We start from the raw sequence: 16,207 nt of genomic DNA on the forward strand, positions 1-16,207 counted from the left end.
TTTGAGATATAACTCCCAAAACTTATCCACATATTACAGACTTGTATGGGGCCATCTTCAAGCTTTGCCATTCCGTGAGGACTTTGTCTTTGGCATCACTTGAAAGGAATTTCTTTGTAATAGCAATCCTCAAATCTTTTCAAGTCTTTGGATCTTTACATTGAGTGCATAGGCTTGCTCACCATTGATAGGCTATTGACATTTAGAAATGCATAGAAACATTTTGGAGCTTTGAAGATTCCAAGAAATCTTCATCTCCAAAAGTCACGTCAAATTGTTGGATAAAGGCCAATACTTTATCAGCTGCTATGAAGGTTTCATCATAGGTAAGAAAGTTGGTGTTCTTTCCTCCCTCTTTGAATTTCTTCAGCTTATGTGACCTCTTCCATGCTGCATAACTCCTCTGTTTACCCCTTCTCTTATCTCTCCTGGATGGCAAGTCGCTTCCTTCATGTTAGAGGATGGTGATGATGATGAAGAGGAAGAAACGGAAGAAGATGAATATGGTGATCTCTTTCTTCACTTTCTCTTGCTTGGATTTCTTTCTCCCTTCTTTAAATTAGAATTGAAGGGAGTGCTTGATGACTTCCTCTTCTTTTTGGACAGAATAGGTGACCACCATGTCCATCTTCTTGGGGGAGCATCACTTTAAGAGGTAGATGGAATATCACTTTCATACCTCTTCCTTGAAAGTTTAGGGCATACTTCTTCTTCTTGAACAGTTTGCTTTGGAGGTCCTTCTGGTATCTCCTCTTCATTACCCAAAGAGATTCCTCTTTTGGATCTCTCACTTAGAGGTCTCGCATGAGTTCTCTCTTCTTGGGCACTTGGGGGAACTTGAACTTGAAAGGCTTGAATTTGTCTTTGAACCTCCGCTTGCAAAATAGGGTTTCCCATTGCTTCTTGCAACTTTTAAACAAGGTGGTTGATAACTCTACAACCATCATCAAATGTTACACCATGAGCCAAATCTAAGTTGCCAATATTAATTACAATATCTTGATTATGTTGGGAATGATTAAATTTTCTTATATGTGTATGCTAACTCGTTCCTTGGCACTTCCAAAGCTTTGGTTTCCACTCTCTTATCCCTTGAAAAATAGCACTCAAGTAACACACCCGTGTTTTAGAATATTGTTAATTGCAAAGAGTAGTGGAGTGGGTTCAAAAGATTAGCATCAGCTCCTATCATGCGACTAATAGCTCAATAATGGCTAATCCATAGGCAAGTCTCAAAAGATTCCATTATTAAGACCATAGATTCAGATGGTGTCCCCCATACCCTGTAAATATGCATACCAACCAAGTTAATAAATCTCAGTCCCACTTACCCTATTGCAATGAACAACTCAAACTTTTCATAGATTACTCAAGAACCTCTCTTCTTAGGCAAGAAAAGAGAAACATACCAATGTCAGAGAATCTAGAACTTACTTTTAGATTTAGCGGAATTTGGCTATGAAAGAAGAGAGTTTTCCTTAAGAGAAGATAGCAAGGACAATATACATTATCTCGGGCTGATTTCTTTACAAAAATACAGATTAAAAATACTATAATCATGCACATAATTCAAAGAGGATTGACAAATCGATGAGGATCTTATTTGCTTGGAGCCGGTTCCCCCTCCAAAAGAACTTGTATTATAATTCTCTCAAATGAGAGCTTTGTTACAATTCAATTTTGTGCTCTTGTGGATCCTTTCTTGAATAACGAATATGGTTTTCTCCATGATTCCATTGTATAACCCTCCTTCCCAAACCCTAAATACCCCAACGGGGAGAAAGGAATTGCGGGAAAAGAGGAAGATGAGGCTCAAAAGAAGTATTTTTCAAGCAAGAGAATGGATTATTCGTATGCTCTTTCTCATGGGCAATCTCTTAGCATAGCTTAGTAATAAATTAATAGAGATGGAGAAGAAGAAATTTTCATTGGCTTGGAATTGCATCCATAGCCAAGAGCCTAGAGTCCGTTTCTAGAGCTCCCATATGAGAGAGAGAGAGAGAGAGAGAGAGAGAGAGAGAGAGAGAGAGCTTTCTTTGCCAACTTGGGCACTTGAGAGAGTGTGTGAGACGAGCAAGAAGAGCCAAAAATCCTCACGAGCCTCTCCTTATATGGAGTTTATATGCTTGCGTACAACTATGCAGCTAAAATGCTTGACCAATGAGATGGGAACACCTCATAATGCAACTCAAGCATGCCACACACTTGTCCACTCTTGCCTTGCATGTTAGAAACCCCCCCCCCCCCTCCCCCCCTCCTTTTCTTCTTGAGACTCATCTTGGCAATTGGAGACACCACACACACTCACATACACTTGTTAAATTCACTCAAAGCAAGTGTGTGCTACTTTGGATATGTGACCTACTCAAGCTTAGTAAACAAAGACTAGATTTCACTTACTAAATGAGGGAGTGATCTAACCATAGTCTTTAGATGTTTTCTTTCATTCAATAAAAATCATAAACTTATTGATTTCTCAATTAGCACGGGTGCAAGACCTTTGCACAAATGTTGGAGGTTTATCAAGCTGACACGGAGCTATAGACTACCTGCTAATTTAGGACTTGCTAAATTAGGATAAACTTTGCTAAAAATAAAATTTATACTTTGGGCTCTAAAACTTTCACATCCTGTGTAAACCCTTAGTATAGTGCTTTGGAGGTGCCGCCAAGATGCTCCCAAAACCTACTAAATTTAAATCTGCTAATTTAAACAATTTGTGGCAAGTTCAAGTTTCACTTCGAGGCTTTTATGAATTCATACTTGATATCTAAAAAGTTATCCAAATGGCTTGAGTTTAGCACAGTCACTTTCTATTTTTAGACTCCTATAATTACCCTCAGTCATTTCCTTTGTCATGTACCTTTAATTAAGGCTGCTCGGGATACATTTATCCTTCTTTCACGTGTACCTATGACTGAGATTATCAATTAGCAATTACCCTTGCTCTTGTATGGAGTCTTTCCATTTTAGTCCCAAGCCTTGATCGGTCAGGTCCATTAGCACTTAATCAATTTCACTTGTTCTTTTTTTTTTTGGATACAAGTGGCCAATCTAAATTGGAAAATATTTTTAGAACGCTAAAAATTAATATTCATGATAATATAGAAATATATTATAAGACTTTTTATTTACAAGCTTTTACAAACTTTATCTTTTATTTTCACATGAGGGTCCTTATTTACAATAGGCTGACACCAACGCATATATACATCACAAGACTTTTTATTTACAAGCTTTTGCAAGTCAAGAGAACATACCAAGGACTGTTCTATGCATCTTGCTCACCTCGTATATTAATTTTTTTACCTTCATTTTCAAATTGTAGTAATTTTTACTAGTAATCGTGTTTTAAAGAAGGTCCTATTCCCCATAACCATTCCCTTTCCAAAACCAAGACCGCATGATCCATGTTCATAATTTGGAAGTTAAGAATTTCTTTATATCCTTGTATCTCAACTTCCAAATTGGATACCATTATAGATCCCATATCTTCTTATCTTCACCATGCATCATGGAGATGGCATATTGCTGAGCACATGGTTGTTGAGAAAGTTTTAGTTTCTTTACAAGATTTTATTTCACAAAATTATGTATGGTGGAGTCATCTATCATGACTCTAAGGTCCCTTTTTCCATTTACAAAACCATGCATTTTCACAAGTTCATGTGGACCAAACCTTGTTTTTTACATGTTGGTTGACAAACAACAATGATACTCTTTATCCTTTGTTGGAGTTAGGGTTGCAGAGAAACTCACACATCTTGGAGAAGACGAAGGAAGCTCAAGGCACACAATAGAGAGCGTGTTACTTAGTGTGAAATGGAAAGATAGATAGCCCTAGAGTGATGGGCATATATGCAAAGCTCGGGGGGAAAAACCTCCTAAAGAGGGAAAAAATGCCCCGGCGGTCATAGTGTGTTCACACACATCACTACCAGATGCATATGGTAACAAATCCCCCCTAGAGTGATGCGGTGAATGAGAGCCGGCACATGAGTAAAGGGAAGTGCCATGCCTTGAGGACATGATCAATCCACAAAGGGGAGTAAGCCCAAATCTTTGCGAAAAGCTTCAAGCTTCTCACGAGACAATGCCTTTGTGAAAAGATGCAGTTGTCCTGTGTTGGCACATAAGCCAAATTGATCTCTCCTGCTGAGAGCCTCTCCCTGACATAGTGGTAATGCACCTCAATGTGCTTCGTGCGACCATGAAAAATTGCATTCCTCGCAACTGCCAATGCGCTCTGACTGTCAGTGTAGATAGTGTTGGAAGTGTCCTGTCCAACACCCAAATCAGCCATAAGGCGTCTGAGCCATACACACTCAACCATAGTTGTGAAGACTGCCTTGTACTCAACCTTACAACTCAAAGTGGCTACAGTAGTTTGCTTCTTGCTCAACCATGATATACATGAAGTGCCAAGCATGAAACAAAAACCACTTGTGGACAGTTGCGTGTCAAAACAACTAGCCCAATCTGAGTCCGAAAAAGCATGTAAGTCTAGCGGCAATGATCCCCCCTTGGGATAAAACAAGCCAAGATGTAAAGTGCCACTACGGAAGTGGAAAATCATCTTGACAGCCTGCCAATGCTTAGACCCTGGGCTATGCATAAATCTGCTGACCTGTGAGACTGCAAACCAAATATCCGGCCTCGTGTTGCATACATAAATGAGGCAGCCAACAGCAATTTGATAAAGAGTGACATTAGCAGGATCGCCAGCATCATGTAGACTCAACTTCAAACCTATTTCCATGGGAGTGGCAATAGGTTTGCAATCCTCAAGTCCAAACTTACATAGCAATGTCTCTATGTAACTTTACCGTGCAATACCGCCATCACACTGCTTAAAATGTATACCCAAGTAATGATGCAACATCCCCAAATATTTCATCTTGAAAGTAGCATTCAAATCACCCTTAAATTCAGCAATATGTCTCTCATTTGGTCCAGTGATCAGCAAATCATCGACATAAAGAACCACAATGAGAAGTACATCACCCTCACGCTTTACATACAATGTCCTTTCTGTTGGACTGTTACGAAAGCCTCGTTTGACCAAATGAGTGTCAGTTTTCTCATACCAAGCACGAGGAGATTGTTTCAACCCATAAAAATCCTTCTTACATCTGCACACTTTGTCCTCTTGTCCTTTTATGACAAAACCGCGAGGCTGCGTTACATAAACTTCCTCAAATATGTGACCATTCAAGAAAGCAGTAACAATGTCTGATTGATGTACATCCCAACCAAGATGAGCTGCCAATGCACATAAAAAACGCACAGTAGTCATACAACAAGTGGGAGCAAAAGTCTCTTCATAATCTATGCCTTTTTGTTGTGCATAACCCTTTGCAACAAGTCGAGCCTTATGGCGATCGATCTCATCATCCGGCTTGCGTTTCAACTTGTAAACCCACTTCGTACCAATGGCCTTTTTGCCAGGGGGCAAATCATATAAAGTCCATGTGTCATTTTGTATAAGTGCATCATATTCTGATTGCATGGCAGCCATCCAATTCTTTGAATTCTGTGCTTCATCAAAAGACAGAAGCTCCTCAACATCATGTAAGCTAGACACAGCCAAAGCATAACAATCTGATGCATAAGATGCATGGCGAGAGCTTGAACGAGTACGACTAGACAAAGGTGCATCCAATTTACTGTCGTGCAAAGTGTGCACCAGCCATTTTGGCATACCTCTAGCCTGCTCATTTTCAGCCCTTTCCTCATCAAGTACATCATGTACATTTGCATCAGTAATAGGCTGATCTGTAACATTTTCAGAAACCCCCATAGGCTGTACATTTGCCTCATTGGAACTTACATTCATATTTTCACCACTAAAAAGAGACAACAAAGTGTCATAAATGTCCTGTGAGCTTACATTACTGTCTCTAGTACATGACAGCAAGGGCTGAACAGAATCTTCCACAAACACTACATCTCGTGAAACCAGAATATGTTTTGTTTGCTTTCAACACTATAACCAACAAAAATACATTCGACAGTCTTATCATCCAATTTTCTGCGCTGTGTTTGTGGCACCAAAGCATATGCCAAACAGCCAAAAACACCCATGTGCTCAATAGAAGGCTTTCTATCATGCCATGCTTCATATGGAGTAAAAGACTACAAAGCTTTCGTAGGACACCTGTTTAGTACATAAGTGGCACACATGATGGCCTCAAGCCAAAAAGAATACGGCAAAGCTTGACTTTTGACCATACATCATGCCATTTCTGTAAGTGACCTGTTTTTCCTCTCAGTAACACCATTTTGTTGAGGTGTATAAGGTACATTGGTGTTTTATCCCATGACTAGCCAGAAATGCATTGAATTCATGAGACATATACTCCCCCCCTCGATCGGAATGGAGGGTGCCCATAGTACATTTCTAGACATTTTTAGCCATAGCCAAAAAGAATTTGAAGCACATAAAACTTCGGACTACGCTTTAAGCGGAAATACCCATGCATGCTTGGAGTAATCATCAATGAAAGTCACAAAGTAAAGGTAATTGCCCAAGGACGGAGTTTGCATGGGCCCACAAATATCACTATGCACAAGCTACAACCTGCATGTGGCCCAAATTGAACCATCCTTTGGAAACTTAGAACACTGCATCTTACCCAAAATACAGCCTTCACAAACATGTTTGGCAGGTGCTTCAAGAGGCGGCAAAGAAGCAACCATATCAGATTTCTGCAAACGCAGCAAACTGGCAAAATTCAGATGACCAAAACGTCCATACCAAAGTTTTGCATTTGAAATAGCCCTTGAATCTGCAACAGCATTTGCAAAATTTTGTCCACACTTGTCATACAAAGTGAGCTTATACAGCCCACGGTACAAAAGACCAGATGCAAGAATTTCATCACCAAAACTGAGATCATGAATTGTACATCTGTCATCCACAAATTTGACTACAAGTCCAAGTCTAGCAAGTGCGGATACAGACAAGAGATTCTTCTTGATCCCAGGTACATAAAGTGCATCAACAAGTGTGAAGGAACTGTTGTTTGCAGTAGTAAGCACAATCTTTCCAACTCCCTGAACCGGATAAGAGGCATTGTTGGCACAAGTGACTGAATTCCCATGAGGGACAGACTCGAGAGAGGTGAACAATTCATGATGTGAGGTAATGTGCTTTGTAGCACCACTGTCGAAATACCGCACATGTGAGTCTGCAGCAACTGAGAAGCATGCATCATGGACAGCAGGATTGTAAGTGCACTCTGCAATAAAAGCCCATTCTGCATCAACACATTCTCCTTTCACAGAAGACTCAACAATGGCTGCATTTGTAGTGGAACCAGCATTTGCAGTGGAACCACCCTCTTTCTTCTTAGCATCTTTGGTCTTCAACTTAGGACACGACTTGATCAAATGACCATTAGCTTTACAATAATGGCAACGCATTTTCTTTTTGCCCTTATCACCAGAATTTCCAGAGGAATTGCTGTCAGCAAAAGCATTAGGAACAGAATTTTTTCCAGTCGCAGCAGAACCATAAGAAGTGGATGTATTGCTTTACTACCCTTTCTCTAAGAAGCAATAAAATCATGTTCAACTGCACGCTGCCTAGTCCTGTTTTTTCTAGAAAGTGACTCTTGCAACAGCAATGTGGATAATGCATCAAACTTGACAACTTCAGGATTTCCTTGGGTCATAAGTCTCCAAGTACTAGCAAAAGTCTGGTAAGAATCTGGTAAGACATCAAGGATAATCTGCACAAGGGAACTGTCTAAAATGACTTCAGCTGCAAAAATAAGTTGCTCATTGATATCCTTGACACTAGCAAGGAAAGTGTCCATATCATCTTTCTCATGCATAACCTTCGACTCTAGCTCATTACGCAGCAAAGCAATTTTAGCCTCGTTGCGACTTGCATAAAGACCAGCCAAAATATCCCATGCCTGTTTTGAAAATTTTGCTGAACGGATGTGAGGAACAATGGTGTGCTTCAGAGATAACGCAATCAATGCATGAGCCTGTGCATCCTTTACATCCCAATGAGCTTGTTCTGCCGTAGGCAAAACAACTCTAATAGCAGTAATCCTTGCAGGAAGACCTGCAACATCCTCAACATCGCCTACATCCTCAGAACCAGGATGTACATCAATGCCCTGCACAATATTCCAGACGCCCTTAACACAAGAACGTGCTGCATGATATAAGCCCACATAGGGTAATTGTCCCCATCCAACTTGTCCTCAGCAACAAACATCTTGAAGACATCTATGTTGTTGTCAGCCATGGTAAATGCTGCACCTAATGTGAAAACTGCCCAAAAATAAGAGAAACAGAGCAGGAACAACACGTGCTATATAGCACAAACCGTAGAAGATTGTAAGGCACCTGTTATGCAAAAATTGGCACTGACAAAAATTTTGCACAAAATGACGAAATTGCCTGTGCAGACCTGCCTACAGTGGAAACGAGGCCGAAATGAGCCCGGGAGGACGTAACCTACAAACGCTCGCCAAACCTCACGCTAATCGGGGAAAGTGAGCAGGCGTGTGCTGGAGCAGCTGGCGACTAAGCCCGGGAGGACGTAACCTGCTTTGATACCAATTGTTGGAATTAGGGTTGTAGAGAAATGCACACAGCTTGGAGAAGACAAAGGAAGCTCAAGGCACACAATAGAGAGTGTGTTACTTAGTGTGCAATTGAAAGATAGATAGCCCTAGAGTGATGGACGTATATGCAATGCTCGGGGGGAAAACCTCCTAAAGAGGGAAAAAATGCCCAAGCGGTCCTAGTGTGTTCACACACATCACTACCACATGTATATGGTAACATCCTTGTGCAACACTTTTATGAATTTATACTTTTCATTATATTTATTACAAGTATATGGACGACATGTATTTACCTATCTTTATGATTCTTGTCAGGACCTTTACCTTGTTCATCAACCTCTTTTCTTTTGTTCTTTGGACAATTCTATTGAGAATGGTCAAGTGACAAACAAATGAAACATAAGTTTTCTTTTTTATCCTTAAACGCAAAGTCCTCTTGACTGTATTACAACCCTCTTTTTAAACACTGGCTTACCCTCCTTATTATATGGAAATTTCCTTTACCTTGCTATCAAAATAGGCAAGCTTATAGCACTTCCCCACCTTCTGTAATAAAACAGCTCCAATGGCAATGCCATAATACCCTTGTATCCATGGACTTGGCCTCAGTCTGAGTGGGATTGGAATCCATCAAGCGAGTGTTATCTTAATAAATTTATGCAAATTTAATTTCTTTTTTCAAAGTTTTAGGTGCACTCTTTTCACCTCTCCCTCGAAGTGTCTATCCAACCCCGTATAAACCCTCTTGTTTTGTGAAATAAATCTATTCCTTGAAGCTTGAGGATTACTTCTCTATACTTTGCAATGTAAGTAAACAAAGGACTACCCCATTGTAAAGCTTTATCCCAATCCCCTCGGTCTCTTTGTGGTTCATTTTCAGGGAGAAATTCTTTCACAAAAGTGTTATCAAATCGAGCCCAATCTCCTAGAATTTTTCCTAATTGCTTGAGACTCATTCACTGTTTATAGGCTTTTGGCCCCAATGATAGATTATCCTCGAGTGGTTGATATTCAAGTGGGGTACTTTTGAACCTAAGGTCTTGCCATTTTTGCATAAAGTATAGATTGCATCTTTGTCTCTATCCCTTTCTTCACCATTAAATTGAGAAGGTTTTATATCTTTGACAACAAAGTTTTCTTTAGGTCTGGATTGGGTTTCAAGAGAAGGTATAGCAGTCTCTCTATACACGTTTCTACCATCCCTAGAGGTGGAAGACATGTCTAAATCATGTGGCACAAAAGACTGTGCCACATCCTATTTTCCCTTCTGCACGTACTCGGTCAATTTAGTAAATTGATCTTTGAGACCATCTAGAGTATTAAGGAAGATCACTAGTTGTATTCAATGTTTTATATCCTATGTACTAATAGTTCATGTTGCTCACAACAAGGTACATCACCCATGTCCTCCATCCCATATATGGTTTGGTCTTGCTTAGGGTGGTTGGTCTCAGGTTGCTTTTGACTTTGGTCTTTTTCCATTTACATTTATATTTTGTAAAGTTTGAAAGAAAAAATCACTTAAAATCTTTTAAAAATATGGAAAAAGTATGCTAAGAAATCTATGCACAAATATACAACGATAACTAGCATAAACTAGTGTTAAACAGCATATGCATCATGCTGGTGAGCATACTACGTATGTTAACTAGCATAAATGGTGTTAGTTAGCATGCAAATTGTGTTAACTAGCATACTTTGTATGCTAGGTAGATTACTAGACATGCTAACTAGCATAAAGGGTGTTAATTAGCATATATATTGTGTTAAACATCACACTCATCATATTAGGTATGCTAACTATCATAAAGGGTGTTAATTGGCATACATATTGTGTTAACTAGCATACTTTGTAAGATTACTAGGGTAGCTATGTTACTAGGGTCTTAATTAGTATATATATTGTGTAAGCTAGCATACTCTGTATGCTAGAACGTTACTAGGCATGCTAACTAGCATACTCATTATGTTAAACAGCATACCCAGATAACTGGGAATGCTAACTAGCATAAACCTTGTGTTAAATAGCATACTCAGAATGCTAGTGAGCATACTAAGTATGTTAACTAACATAAAGGGTATTGATTAGCATACATATTGTGTTAACCAGCATACTCTATAAGATTACTAGGCATGCTAGCTAGCATACTCATTATGCTAAATGGCACAGCATACTAGGAATGCTAACTAGCATAGACCTTGTATTAAACAGCATACTCAGAATGTCAAGCCTAGGGTAAGATCGGGCAGGCCAAGGGCTAGGACGATGGAGTCATGTGGTCAAGGGGGCCCTATTATTAGCAAGGCAGGGCCTATATAGGGCATGGTTGAGTGGAAAGTTGCAGGCTCTAGTCCTCTCAGTCTTACACTGGTAACAAAGCAAGGTAGAAGGGAGAGCTATGGAGAAGGGGGGGGAAACCTTGCAAGAGAATTTTCATGGAGCATGCATGCTCTCTCTCTCTCTCTCTCTCTCTCTCTCTCTCTCTCTCTCTCTCTCTCTCTCTCTCTCTCTCTCTCTCTCTCTCTCTCTCTCTCTCTCTCTCTCTCTCTTCTCGGGTTGTCAAGCCGTCATGGCGTGTGCATGGCCCCTTGGATCGAGCAAGAAGGGCTCAGCATCAGAGAAAATAGTAGAGGAGCATGCGGGCACAGTCACTTGAAGACAGGACGAAGAGTAGATTGACCTACACCAAATCGTGCATGGTCGGGCTCATTGGGAGCACACAAGAAAGAAGAGCATTGTTAGTTTCTTCATGCTTGGCTCTCACGCCCTCCAATGAGCACCGCGAGCTTGTCCTTTCTCAAGCACTCTTGCCATCACTCATGAAGCAGTTTCACATTTTATTTGCTTTTGAATACAATTTGGGTGCCCAAGGGAGCCCTAAGGTCACCCTAAGGGGCCAACCCCATGTGCAACGTTGCAAGGCCTCAAGCAAAGCCGCATGCACTCACATGTAAGGCCTGCTGCCAGTCGGGTATCACTTCAGAGTTTGCAGGCAGAAAGGGACTTGGAATTTAGGTCTCATAGGTGAGGTAAATTGTTCTGAAGGTAGAGCTTTCAAGGAAACCAAGGTACAGCTCTTACAAACTCGACAAATGCCATCAATCTATCCTCCAAATCTTGAGGTTTTTCAACTACAGTGCTTCTAGTTCATGGATTCAAATATCCATTAAGTACGGCTATGAGTCTTGACCATTTTACGCCATTCAAGCCACTTAGACGAACACGGTTATTTACTACGATCAATCTATCCCAGCAAGGGTTATATGAAAAGCAAGGCTTAACAATTACGAGTGACCAAAGTAATCAATGACTGATGCTTCGTTTGAAACTTGAAGCTAAGAGTCTCAAGCATTAAAAAGAAAGTATACAACAAAGCGGACAGGACTCCAACTAGTATGGCAGATAACATCACCAAACAAGAATTAATCATGAACAATCTCAACATCAACGCTGTGATCCAAGGATTTACACAAAATGGCCTCAAGAAGAGTTGAACATATGACAAGGGCCATTCCAATGACCTCATCAGCGATTGAAAGCAATCGTCAAGAAGTAGAAGCTCCAAATCCTAATGACAATGAGGTATGCGTATTTTTTGCATTTTCCTTGTCTGGTTAGCTCGAATTAGGCAATTGTCATTTGTTATGCTAGAGCACAATTTACTTGGTCACCAAGATGATGTTTTGATCATTGAACAAGGCTCACTAATTGAGTATAAATAGCTACATTTAGTACAACACTCAGGAATTGACCCTTGAGACTTTTCATCATGCATGGCATGTGCGTATCTATAAGGGCAATGTCAAAGCAAGGCTTCCTTTGTCATGTTTATGGTATAATAACTACCCAAAGCTTAGAGTATGTTAGGAGCATATCGATTTGGGAAAGCTTTACCATTGTATGGCATGACCATTCAATGGGTGCTGCTATTATATCTAACATAAAATCTAGGCAAATGTACTTAGCATGGCCGACCACTTTTTACAACCTGAGAAGTCGACAGGGTTTCTCTATTTTGTGTGTTGTAGATTTGAATTTTTGCTAAGATATGATTCCTAGGCAAAAAAAATCAGAGTTTTTGTCGATCAAGACAGACCTATATGGTCAATGACATCAGTAATCAAGCCAGGCACGTACGAGGTACCTTCCTAGTAGTTTTTTGCTTTTCAATATATTGTACAATTTGACAAGGTCGGTTATCTGTTGTGAATGCTCGCAAGGTCCACTTTTGATATGACGTCTGGCTGTGAGCAAAAGTATTCATATCTATGAGCAATGGTAGAATCCAAAGTGGGGACCACTACAATGTATCATGCAAAGACAAGACGTTCCACATTTGGAATATGCTATGAGCCTACGAATTTCGGGGGGGGGAGGGGGGGGGGGGGGGGCTTGGCAAGTGTCTACAGGTTATTTCATTATGTGCCAAGACAGCGTATATGGTGCATACGACAGATTCAATCAAGTTTCTATTTCGAAAACTCAAGACAACTGGCCAGAGCAGAGCAACCAGGTTAGACAATCTTATTTTTCTACATTTTGACATTTAAGGATTGCCTATTTAACAAAGCAAAGTGCTTTGACATCATTCATGAGAAGCAAGGCTTCTAACCCATGCCAAAATCCTACCATTGATTTGATTCAATGACATTGGAACACACTTGAGGCAATTTGGCAATGTGAGGATATAAACGCACAAATTACGTATGAAAACGGAAAATTGTGATGTATCCAGGTCTGCTAATGCAAGGCACTTCTGGTATCGGCTCAATCTGTAAAGGGCCGTCATTGTCGCGAAGGGTTTACATCTCTATGTGCACGGAATGCTAGTGAGGTTAACATAATTCCATCTCATTACTCTTTATGATTTTGCTATAACACTAGCTACTATGTCAAGGACCAAGAAAGTTATTGGTGTCTTAAAACATTTTTTTTATTCATGTTTTCTCACAAGCAAAGTGTCATATTTTAGTCACCGTGGTACAGTCACGTACAAGGTAGGTGGGTCAAGATGTGATTTATGTAACATTTCTCTACGAGAACGATGTACAAGTATCCTCTTGTACGTTTATAAGATAAGGTACGACACAACCATTGTCTACACAGAGACATACGCAAGGGACATACAACACAGTAGAATAAAAGATTTTCTTCAACCCAACATTCTCTCTCTCTCTCTCTCTCTCTCTCTCTCTCTCTCTCTCCCCCTAATTCTCTGAAAAAAAATGAAATTATGTATGATTTTGTAAAATTTGAAAGAAAAACTCACTTAAAATGTTTGAAAAAGATGGAAAAAGTATGCTAAGAAAGCTATGTACAAATATACAATACACTTCCTGAAGTGTGCCAAGATAGCTCTGATGGAGAGTGGTGATGGCGTGTATGCAATCCGTGCCCACTCTTGATGCGCCACTGAGTGCATAGTGAACACAGCTGTTGTACATAGTGCTTTGGCCATGGCGAGTGCTGCCCTACTACTTCATGAGACAAGAAGCGTAGGCAGGTTATTGGTTGCAGCTTCAATTGCCCGCCTCAAATCTTCGGCAACACATTGGGAAGGCCAGCCCTCCTTGCGAGAGTCACACGAGTACAATGTTATTATGGCTTGAGCAGACATTACAGGGGATGTTCAATTATTTCGAGCTGTATTACATGTTGTCCAATTGCACGAGCTGCAAGCTATGGTCCCCTCCCCCAAAAAAAAGGGACTCTTTGTCATCATGAGCTTCTGCTCGAGAGGCACCGCATACCTAGCTAGGTATGGAGTGCCTCCCTCGCAGAAGCTCATGATGTTGAGGTAAGTCACAATGTGGGAATTATTGTGAGAATTTGTCCAAAACTTCTTGTGTACCATCACCAAGAAATTGCAGGAGGATGGCACAAGGCCGGTAGCAAAATGTTGCACCGGAACTATCTAGAAGCTTTCGGCCACAATAGAAAATATCCACTTGCTAAAGGTGGCTCTTGAAGACCATAGCTGGAGAGGGAACATTTGGAAGATAGTCCACGAGGCATTGGAACTAGCATCCAAGTGAAAGCCGGTTGAAGAATCCTGGTAGAGCGAGGCGAGAGAAAAGCACCTTGCCAACCACGTCACAAAAAGTTTTGGACAAATTCTCACAATAATTCCCACATTGTGACTTACCTCAACATCATGAGCTTCTGCGAGGGAGGCGTTTACATACCTAGCTAGGTACGATTGGGAGCAAAGGACCGCCAGCCCGAGGTATGCGGTGCCTCTCGATCAGAAGCTCATGATGTTATGCATTGTATGGAAAACACTGACAAAGACTTCGTTTTCCTACATGAGAATTTCTAAATCTTCTTGTGCACTAAACCAACCAGCAACCAACAAGCCACGAGAGCAACCCAACCCAAGCCAAAACAATAAAACTCAAAAGACGTCAGTGAAAAGAAAAGGAAAGTGAATGAAAGCAACAGAAGCGAAGAAGAAAAACAGAAACGAGACAAACTCGAAGGACTAGCTTTCACGCAGACTTGCATCCACATTAAACTTATAAGGGCAGTGAAACTTGTTAGAGCCAAATCCTCCTATGACTAATTGTTCTATTGGTATTAAGCAATAAAAAGAGCATTCATATGGTCTCACATAAACCGTGGAAAGAGAAGTCCTTTTTTTCCCCCCTTTGAAAGAACTTCTCTAATATATTCAAAAAGTGAGCATACACGATGAACTAAAAGAAGGGAAAGAATTGTCATTGCCTAGTACTTTGTGATGGCTCTTAATACATAAGGATTTCATTCTTTAATTAGAAGTTGTTCTCCTCGTGTCACTCATTTCATTTCATAGCCACGACACCAAATATCGATCAATAGCATATCAACCCGCCAATGATCACACAAAAAGGTTACTACCTAGAATCCCCTCAATACACTAATGGCGCCGTAGAAGTGTTTTAAGGCGTATTCCTAGTGATCACTAACATCCAATGTCGTTCTCAATCCTACCTTTATTGCCCATAACATTACCAATGTCTTTATCCTCTCAAATTTTGGGGTCTCAAATCAACCCTTTTAAGGAAATCCATGTCATCACCTCCCTTCAAAAGTAGATGTCCATACATTTTTTGCAAATGGCTTCCAAACTTTGCAAAAATTGTTATTCTGGCCTTTTGAGGAAATCTATGGCATCACCTCCCCTCAAAAGTAGACGTCCATACATTTTTTTGCAAATGACCTCCAAACTTTGCAAAAGTTGAACAATAACAGTACTAAGCTTGATGAACGAAGACTTTTAATTGGGATACTTTTGTCCAAGAAATGAAATACTGCATCTCCATTCGACATAGCACATTTGAGCTCCTGTTATATACCTTGACTGTGGTCTTTTTAGAAATCTTTAGTCTTTAGAAGTAACGAGCCACTATAACCAGCTGAGATATTAGTGTGGAAAGGAAAGGGGAAGGGCTTTACAAGCAAAAGAAAATGGAAGACATGACCTCCCTTCCTGTTTTCATCTCTCCTCTCTCTCACTCTCTCATTCGGCCTGCAGCCACAGAGGTTGTTCACCTCTCTCTCTCTCTCTCTCTCTCTCTCTCTCTCTCTCTCTCTCTGCTTGCTGTCGCGAAGGCTTCTCGGCCCTCTCATGCGCGACTTC

The sequence above is a fragment of the Adiantum capillus-veneris genome, chromosome 11, assembly GCF_014529385.1.
Source record: "Adiantum capillus-veneris isolate H3 chromosome 11, ASM1452938v2, whole genome shotgun sequence".
Taxonomy (NCBI): domain Eukaryota; kingdom Viridiplantae; phylum Streptophyta; class Polypodiopsida; order Polypodiales; family Pteridaceae; genus Adiantum; species Adiantum capillus-veneris.